This window comes from Giraffa tippelskirchi, chromosome 8 (genome assembly GCF_054371585.1).
Source record: "Giraffa tippelskirchi isolate mGirTip1 chromosome 8, T2T-mGirTip1v1.2.pri, whole genome shotgun sequence".
In the NCBI taxonomy this organism is placed as follows: domain Eukaryota; kingdom Metazoa; phylum Chordata; class Mammalia; order Artiodactyla; family Giraffidae; genus Giraffa; species Giraffa tippelskirchi.
Window position 1 is genome coordinate 5,876,828 of NC_137282.1, and position 9,536 is coordinate 5,886,363.

Genomic DNA, 9,536 nt, shown 5'->3' on the forward strand with positions numbered 1-9,536 from the left:
CAAAAAGCAAAGAATATTGAAAACTAATCCTGAAATAGTATTTGAGAAAAAAAAAAAGCTACATAATATTTCTTTATTGAGGCTTCCCTGGTGGCTCAGAAGGTAAAGAATCTGCGTGCAATTCAGAAGACCCAGGTTTGATCCCTGGGTAGGGAAGATCCCCTGGAGAAGAGAGTGGCTACCCACTCCAGTATTCTTTCCTGGAGAATCCCATGGACAGAGGAGCTTGGCGGGCTACAGTCCATGAGGTCGCAAAGAGTCAGACAGAGTTGAGTGACTAACATTTTCACGTCTTAATTTACTCAGCTCCTATTCTACAAGTATATGAAGGGGGAATCATCACAAGCGATCTAGGCAGTATGATGAAGGACTCAGTCAGCCTGTGTTCTCCTAACAAGGGAGCCAGAGAAGCGTGAGCCGAAGAGGATGCTCACAGATGAAATGGCGTTACAGGAGAGGGCCCGTGTCATGTCGGGGACAAGTAAGCGCCTCTGATTTGGGGATCAGAAGGGAGTGTTATCATGGTCAGAATGATACCAGAATGCTTCTTACCACATGATGCAGAACTTCTGGTCAAGTTCAAATGAGTTAAAACCTATGACCTACCTACAATAATGCCTGACATGTACTAAGTATTCAGTAAGACCCCACTAGTATCACTGTTGTTGCTATTGTTAGTATGGTACTCTATCCACACGGCAGTTTCAGGGAAACATTGTCTCTGATGCCATCTGTTTGAACTTCAGCACTTCCCCAAACTCAACAGGCCATGCATTTTCTATAGCAAATGGGCCTTGAGACTCAGAAGCCATGTCCACTGATGTCAAGAAGTCAAGTTGTTTGTCATGCATTAGACCTGTTTGACATTTCCTTTCCAATTTTCAATTGCCTAAAATGATCCAAGGTGCCCAAAACTTAATAAGAGTATGTAATTACTTCGATAAAATAGGTCCATGATCCTCCATGCTGGTGTAATAACTACATTTCCATGCATTTAGAATCACTCACAATATGCACCCTAAACCAGGACAATTATTTGCTTTTATTGTTATTCCTACTCTGTTAATATGTGTTATCTTAATTTCAGTCTCTGTGGCCTTGAAAGAAGTACCTACTAGCCGGAAGCCATTTAAATGCTGAGACAATGCACTCTACATTAAGAAGACCAAAAGAACACCAATCAGCCAAGCATACATAGGCTCTTTTCCTCTTAATTAAAAGCTGGTTTGTACTTATAACTCTTCTCTGGCATATTACGTGGAAGTATTCAAACTAGCTTCAATTAGGATGGGGTAAGTATAGGCATCACTTACGAAGTTTTGGCTTCACAAGAACCTTGTTTTAGGGACTTTACTCAGTTCTCCCTACAGGGTAGTATGCTGTGACTAGGTGTTCATGAATGGACTTCTGCAGATTTGTAGAATGAAACCTCCATGTGTAGCAAAGATATTCCCCCCACCTTGACTTAGAGTACAAGGATCCTAAAGACAGTCACTGCCCTGCAGAACATCTCCATGTCTGTGTCCTGATTGGCTTTCAGCCTTTCTATAGGCCCCGTGTGTATCTTGGAGATGTCTTGTTCATGATTTAAATCGTACTACATGATGCGGAAAAGCCCCTTTACTACAGGAAAGGGGCTTTTGCCCCTTTACTACAGTAAAGCCCCTTTACTACAGGAAAGGGGCTTCCTGAAGGGGCAAAGGACATCCCTATATGCACAGAAATGTAGGAAACAGAGCCAGATCTTATAAATAGTCATGTGCATTTGCCTGAATTTCTACATGTAGGATTTTTGACAATAAAAATCTTGGTTATGAGAGAAGAAGGTGTCTAAACATTCTGTACCTTAAGACCTTCAAAGCCAAATACTTTTATTCTTGTAGGTAATTTATTTTATGGAGCAGCCCAAAAGATGTGGGGAGTATTTGGGGACATATATGCTGGGTGTTTAGCAAGGACTCTAAGAGATAGAAGATAGGCCCTATACAAGTCTTAGAAATAGCTTCTGTGAATGTGTGGTTTTGAATCCCCTCCCGCCTTATACATACATACACACACAGAGGCGCGCGCACACACACACAGCGCTCTGGGCATTTTGCTAGGTTCTTTGCTGGGCTTGATAGGGACAGAGTAAAGGGACAAAGGGACAAAGTACAAAATCCTCTACTCCCGCTAGAGGATTTAAGTAGAGAAAAAAGCATGGGAGACCCTATAAGTTAATAATCACTCAAGAAAGTAGGTTTGCTCAACCACAAAGCCAAGCAAGCTTGCTTAGCAACAAAACCATGCAACCGAAGCATGAAGCAGGTCCCCAAACAATCAAACGATGACAGGACGAGACCCGCATTCTGCCAAGTGAGCTCAGTAAGTTAGCGATCCCTAGGACGTGCTCTCTGCACACTAACAACAAAAATATAAGAAAAGAGTAATATTGTGCTGAAACTCGAGATGACTTACTGCGTTTTAGCACGTGAACGTGAAAGTCACCCGTCATGTCTGGTGCTTTGTGACCCCATGGACTGTAGCCCACCAGGCTCCTCTGTCTGTGGGATCCTCCAGGCAAGAATGCTGGAGAGGGTTGCCATTTCCTTCTCCAGGGGATCTTCCCCACCCAGGGATTGAAACCAAGTCTCCATGTGTTACTGCCTTTTTGCTCATTTCCATTGCCCCATGACAGTCCTGTCTTGACCGTTTAGGGACAAGAAAACTCCTCCCCGTGACTTGGACAAAGAGCTGGTGACGAAAGAGTGACGTCAACTTAAGAAGGAGGAAGAAGGCGGTCTTCTCCTTCTCCCCACTTTTCCATTGATTATAAAGCGGTAGCTCACTAAACGCTGGTGGTGCCACCATCTTGCTTGCCTATAAACCTCACAAGCATCCTGTTCTAGTAAATCATTTCTTAGCTGTCACTTTGCCTCTCACTGGATTCTTTCTGTGCTGAGACAGAAAGAACTGGAGCTCCTCGGAGCCTCCTGAGATACGTTTCTAGTGGCTTCAGCTTGAAGCAGATTTAGGGGGGGTGTGGCCCAGCCATATTTTTTCCTCCAAATTTGGAGAGTTGTGGTAGGTGGTAGGCCCTCTGAGATAGCACACCTCCCTCAACACTTCACCAGCAGAGATGTATGGTCATGAACATGGAAGTAGCAGAAAGTTGTTTTCTATCACATGCCCGAATCCTAGCAACAAATAAATTCTCCTCTCCCATCTTATCAAATCCCAGGCACCTGCTTGTGGAACGGGCAACAGAAAGATTTTCTGTGCTGCCATGACAGGTTTCTCATCAGCTTGCCAATTTGCTTTGTCTTCACAGCCTGGCAAAATATAGCTATTGGCAGGAAAGTGAGTATTTGAAAATAATTACAGTATATGGGGATTTTGGTTCCATAATGTGTAATTAAGTAATTTAAATACTGTTTTAGCACTAGGGATAGATTTGCTTTCTGCTTTATAATATGCAACATGTTCGGTAATTTGAGCTCTTTAACCACCAGTCCCTCAAAGAAAGAATTAGAATGAGGATCTCAGTGAACACGATCCATTACAAGGGAAATTTAGCAAAAATATTAACGACCTCTGTACTTTGTAGTTCCATGGCCACACCCTTCCCCGCCTGCTGCTGTGGAGAAGTGGGTTCAGAAAGCAGAGAGGTGGGTTGTTACATCAGGAGTGCAAACGGAAAGTTCATTTTGATCTTCTGAAAGCCAGAGTTCATCTTTCGTTGGACCAAGATATGATGCTGCAGAAAGACAATTATCTTTGAAACTAGGCTTTCATTAGAAAAACAGAATTTTCCAAATACCTTGAGCGTTTTTCCATCCAGGCTTCCTGTACTGGGCACACATGTGTGTGCATGTGTATGTGTGGCTGAGTCCCTTTACTGTTCACCTGAAACTATCTCAGCATTGTCAACCGGCTATACCCCAATACAAAATAAAAAGTTAAAAAAAAAAAATGTGAATAAAACACCCTGCCTCCTTATAGCAAATGTACTATTTGGCTTGTTGCTGAGGGTGGGAGAATGTTACATACAAGAGGAGATGAGTGAGAAATAAAACACTGCCTGCCATATCAGCAAACAAAGGGCACCTTGGTCATCGGCTGTTGTAGCCACTGCCAACGGTGAGGTGGTGACCCCGAGGGAACTCAGGAAGGAAAAACTACGTGCCCTCTAGTAGCCATCAGGGGCTTTCCCGGCGGCTCAGTGGTAAAGAATCTGCCCACCGATGCAGGAGACAAGGTTTTGACCCCTGTGTCATCCCCTGGAGAAGGAAATGGCAACCTGCTCCAGTATTTTTGCTGGGAAATCCCATGGACAGAAGAGCCACGCTACAGCCCATGGGGTCACAAAAAGAGTAGGACACGACTTAGCAACTAAACAGTAAAACAAAGCATCACTCAGACTGATAAAGAAGATATGGTATAAATACAATGCACTGTTACTCAGCCATAAAAAAAAAAAGAAATAATGCCATTTGCAGCAACATGAATGGTCCTAGAGATTATCATATTAAGTGAAGTAAGTATAAGTGTGAAGTCCCTCAGTCGTGTCTCTTTTCGACCCCATGGACTGTAGTCCACCAGGCTCCTCGGTCCATGGGATTCTTCAGGCAAGAACACTGGAGTGGGTGCCATTTCCTTCTCCAGGGGATCTTCCCAAGCCAGGGATTGAACCCGGGTCTCCTGCACTGCAGGCAGATGCTTTACCCTCTGAGCCACCAGGGAAGCCAGGTGAAGTGAATAAAGTGAAGTAAGCCAGGCAAAAACAAATATCATATGATATCACTTATATGTGGAATCAAAAAAAAAATGACACAAATGAGCTTATTTACAAAACAGAAACAGACTCACAGATTTCAAAAGCAAACTTATGGTTCCAAAAGGGAAAATGTTTGGGGGGGGGGGATAAATTAGGAGCTTGGGATTAACATATACATACTGTTATATATAAAACAGATAACAAATAAGGACCTACTATATAGCACAGGGAACTCTACTCAATATTCTGTAATAATCCATATGGGAAGAAAATCTGAAAAAGAGAACGGACAAGTATATATGTATAACTGAACTTCTAAGCTGTACGCACGAAACGGATACCACATTGTGAATCAACTATATGCATGCATGCATGCTTAGTCACTCAGTTGTGTCCGACTCTTTGCAACCCCATGGACTAGCCCGCCAGGCTCCTCTGTCCATGGGATTCTCCAGGCAAGAATACTGGAGTGGGTTGCCATGCCCTCCTCCAGAGGATCTTCCCAACCCAGGGATCGAACCCAGATCTCCCGCCTTGCAGGTGAATTCTTGACCTACTGAGCCAGCAGGGAAGCCTGCGAATCAACAATACTTAAATAAAATTTTTTAAAAAGAACAGAAGAGAGGTTGAGACCACCAGGAAACACTGAGCCTTGACCCAGATGGGAGAGATCTACCCATCAACTTTAGGTGTAAATGGCACCTGAACATCCATCACACAAGCCACTAGTGAGGGGCTGTCTGCTCAGAAAGAAACCCGAGGAAGCAGCAGGTGCACAGCACTGCGGGGACCACTCCCCTTTCGGGATGTTGTACCGGCAACCCCTCTCAGCTCGCTCCCCAGATACCAAATGCCGCCCTGGAGAAAGGAGATGGAAGGGAGAGGAAAGATGAAAGCATCGCCATCTTACCAGAACAGTCATGGTCTCCCCCACACCCCGCGAAACAAATAAGACCATTTACGGATCTCAGCGACCTAATAAAGGGTTCAACTTGGAATGGCCTCAAGTTTATGCTGAGAGGAAGGTATTGAATCAGAAGACTCGGGCCCTTCATTAATGAGCAGGTCTGAGTTGTCCCCATCCCTCAAGGTAGCAGGGCTCTTTCGGAAGCTCGAGGCAGTGTTAGATAAAAATAAACTATAGCCATAAAAGCAAAATGCAGGACCTTGTAACTATGCTGTGCACTTTGGCAACTTTATAGTACAGAGCTTGCATTTTTTTCCACCCAGAAGACTCTCTGGAAAGCAAAATATTTCAGTAGAGAAATGATAGAATGAAATAATTTGAAAGGTTCTTAAAATTGTGAGAACCGATCGTGACATTTTTTACAGTTTGCCCTTGGCAAATTCTCTTCCTCCTCCTCTAACAGATAAGACATCAAGCCAATTTGTCAGCAGAGGCCTGACTCAGAGCCCTCAGGTGGAGAGGGTTTGGCAAGATTAGAATGGCGGGCACATCGAAGAGTCCGGCAGGAATTCCATGTTTGGAGCTCGTTTAAGCGAAAAGAATATGATGGGCCTAAAATAAAGGAATATCAAATAAGACAAAAGGCCAAAAGCAATGGATTTCTTTGTTACTAAGATTAGTTAACCTGCCCTGAATTTTTCAATTGCTTCAATGTCCAGAGCATGAGCTCAGAAAAGCACAGCAGAGGACCTCTATCGGGAAGTATTAAAAGCTCTCTAGAAATGTATCCAGACAGTATGTTTAAAAATTTATGAACAATTTCTATAAATGACTCCTGGTCAGTTGTAATCATTAGATGTACTCAGACGATACGATAATCTTCCCACTGCCTGAAAACGTGCTGACTATGGAAAACCCCGAAACAGGCCTCACTTAGTGTGCTGACCTGATATTTTTCTTCCTGGAAAGATTACCTTTTTATTAATAGTTACTTAAAAAAGAAAACTTTTTAACTGAGGTGTAATTTTATACAAACCAATGCACAAATATTTATCTATAGCTCAGTGATGGTGGTGTGTGCCCAGTCGTGTCCAACTCTTTGTGACCCCGTGGACTGTAGCCCGCCAGGCTCCTCTGTCCATGGGATTTTCCAGGCAACAGGACTGGAGTGGGTTGCTGTTTCCTCTTCCAGAGGCTCTTCCCAACGCAAGGATCGAAACTGCATCTCCTGCATTTCCTGCATTGCAGGCAGATGCTTTACCACTGAGCCACGAACTTTTTACGTATGTACATACCCACATGATCCCCACCCAGATCAAGATATTTCTAGAAAATAAGTTCATCCCTAAACCAAATATTGTTTTGACTTCTATTACTGTTGATTGCTTTTTCCTGTTTTTGGACTAATGGAAATGGAGCTTAATATTAATGATGTTTCAATGACTGGTTTCTTTCACTCAAAATTACGGGAGGTTCATCTCCTTTGTTGCGTTTGGCAGTATGTAGTTCCTCTCCAGTGTGCAGCGCTCTGCTGTATAAATATATCACTGTTTTCTTTTGATGGACTTTGTGGTGGTTCCCAGTTCTTTCCTCTTACCATGACGCAGCCGTGACCATTTTTGTACTGGTCTTTGGATGAATATGTTAACATTTATTTCTATTGGGCATAAATCTAGGAGTGAAGTCACTGAGTCAAAGGATATGTGTTTATTTAGCTTTAATAAGCAATGCTAGAGTCCCCAAATGACTGTGCTAACTTATGTTCTCAACCTGGCTTTTTAAACAAGGGAGGGTCTATTGTGTGCTTTCCAGATGGGCCAGCTTCACCCCCAGCTGCCTAAGGATGTCTTGTTTACAGTTGTGCAGGCAGAGCATACATGCTCTAGAGAGAAAAGCTTGGCATTGGATTTATTTTTAAATTCGACCATGTATATGCTCATCAAGGATATATGACTTACGCAGAAAACAATTTTAACTGCTCTAGAACCAAAACGCTTATGAGGAGTCCATTCCTGGACAGCCTTCTCTCTACAGTGAGCCATGTATGCAGTCTTATCACCTCCTCAGCGCTCCCCTGGCCCCTACACATAACACATTTCCTCTTAAGCCTTCATTTTTTTCCATATTAAAAAAATATATATGGAAAATGGAATAGGCTTTGCATGTGTTGGAATAGGGAATACATGGGAAACCTCTGTACCTTTCCCTCAATTCTTCTGTGAACCTAAAGCTGCTCTAAAAATACAAGCTTAAAAATAGCATATATGCTCACTGTAGAAAATTCAGAAAATAAGGAAGACATATAGAAGAGGCTAAAGACTCACCATCTGACTAAGAATATTCTGACTATATCCTTCCAGAACTTACTTTTACATGAAAGTGTTTCAGTTATATTGAAATTGTTTCTTTACAAAGATTTTGTGACTTGTGTTTTCAATTTTCTTTAGTCCTTTTGCTTTAACTCTATTCATAGACATCTTTTCATTTCAATAACTATAAATATGCATCATAATGTTTAATAGCAGCAGAGAATTTCATTGTACATAAATACTATAACTGATTCCTTTATTGATGGATATTTATATTAAAATTTGGTTTCTCTTTTAAAAACAGTGATGGAATCACAAAAGGCCAAATACTCTCCAAAGCCAAAGAAGTGCTGAGGAAAAAGAACAAAGCAGGAGGCACCACATTTCCTGATTTTTGAGCTAACCTATAAAGCCATTGTAATTAAAACAGTATGGTACTGGCATAAAAACAAATAGATCAATGGAACCGAGTCAAGAGCCCAGAAATAAATTCAAATATACATGAGGAACTCATATTTGACAAGGAAAAGCCAAGAAAACTCAATGGAGAAAAGACAGTCTGTTCAATACACAGTGCAAGGAAAACATGTAAAACAATGAAACAACCACTATCTTCCTTCACTCACAAAAATTAACTCAAAATGGATTAAAGACTTAAATGTAAGATTTGAAAACATGAAAATCCTAGAGAGAAAGCTTCTAAACATGGGTCTTGGTAATTATATTTTTGGAAATCATACCTAAAGCATAAGCAACAAAATAAAAAATAAATAAGTAGGGTGACATTAAGCTAAAAAGCCTCTGCACAGCAAAAAGAAATCATCAACAAAGTAAAAAGACAACTTATGAATTGGGAAAACAATTTCAAGCCATATATCTGATAAGTAGTTAATACTTAAAATATGTTAAGAACTCATAAAACTCAACAGCAAAAGTCCCCTTAATTTAATTTTTAAAAAATTGGCAAAGAACCTGAATAGACATTTTTCAAGGAAGATATACAAATGACCAACAGGCACATAAAGAGACGCTCAGCATACTAATAATTAGGGAAATGGAAATTAAAACCACGAGGAAATGTCACCTCACACCTGTTAGAATGGCCATCATCAAAAAGACAAGAGGTAACAAATGCTTGAAGGATGTGGAGGAAAAAAGATCCTCATCCTCTGTTGTGGAATTAGGGAAAACAGTATGGAGGTTTCTCAAAAAATTAAAAAATACAATTACCGTAATGCGACCCCATGGACTGTAGCCTGCCAGTCTCCTTTGCCCATGGGATTTTTCCGGCAAGGATACTGGAGTGGGCTGCCGTATCCTCCTCCGGGGGATCTTCCCAACCCAGGGATCAAGTCAGTGTCTCCTACATCTCCTGCACTGCAGGCAGATTCTTTACTGCTGAGCCACCAGGGAAGCCCCTTAGAATTACCATATGATCCAGCAATTCCACTTGTGGGGATATATCTAAAGGAAATGAAATCACTGTCTTGAAGACATTTGCATCACAATGTTCATGGCAGCATTATTCACAAAAGCCAAGAAATGAAAGTATACTGTGTCCATC

General features: G+C 41.7%; 1 long non-coding RNA gene and 1 other non-coding gene across 2 annotated transcripts; one reads left to right on the forward strand and one right to left on the reverse strand.

Annotated features, from left to right (window-relative positions):
• The first annotated feature begins 306 nt into the window (after positions 1-306).
• LOC145517848 (uncharacterized) lies at positions 307-1,238 on the forward strand. The gene is made up of 2 exons (XR_014062385.1): positions 307-481; positions 1,088-1,238. It is a non-coding gene; the product is annotated as an uncharacterized LOC145517848 (long non-coding RNA).
• A 3,412-nt stretch (positions 1,239-4,650) lies between these two features.
• On the reverse strand, positions 4,651-4,722 carry TRNAC-GCA (transfer RNA cysteine (anticodon GCA)). Its single transcript has one exon. It is a non-coding gene; the product is annotated as a tRNA-Cys (tRNA).
• Between the last annotated feature and the right edge of the window lie 4,814 nt (positions 4,723-9,536).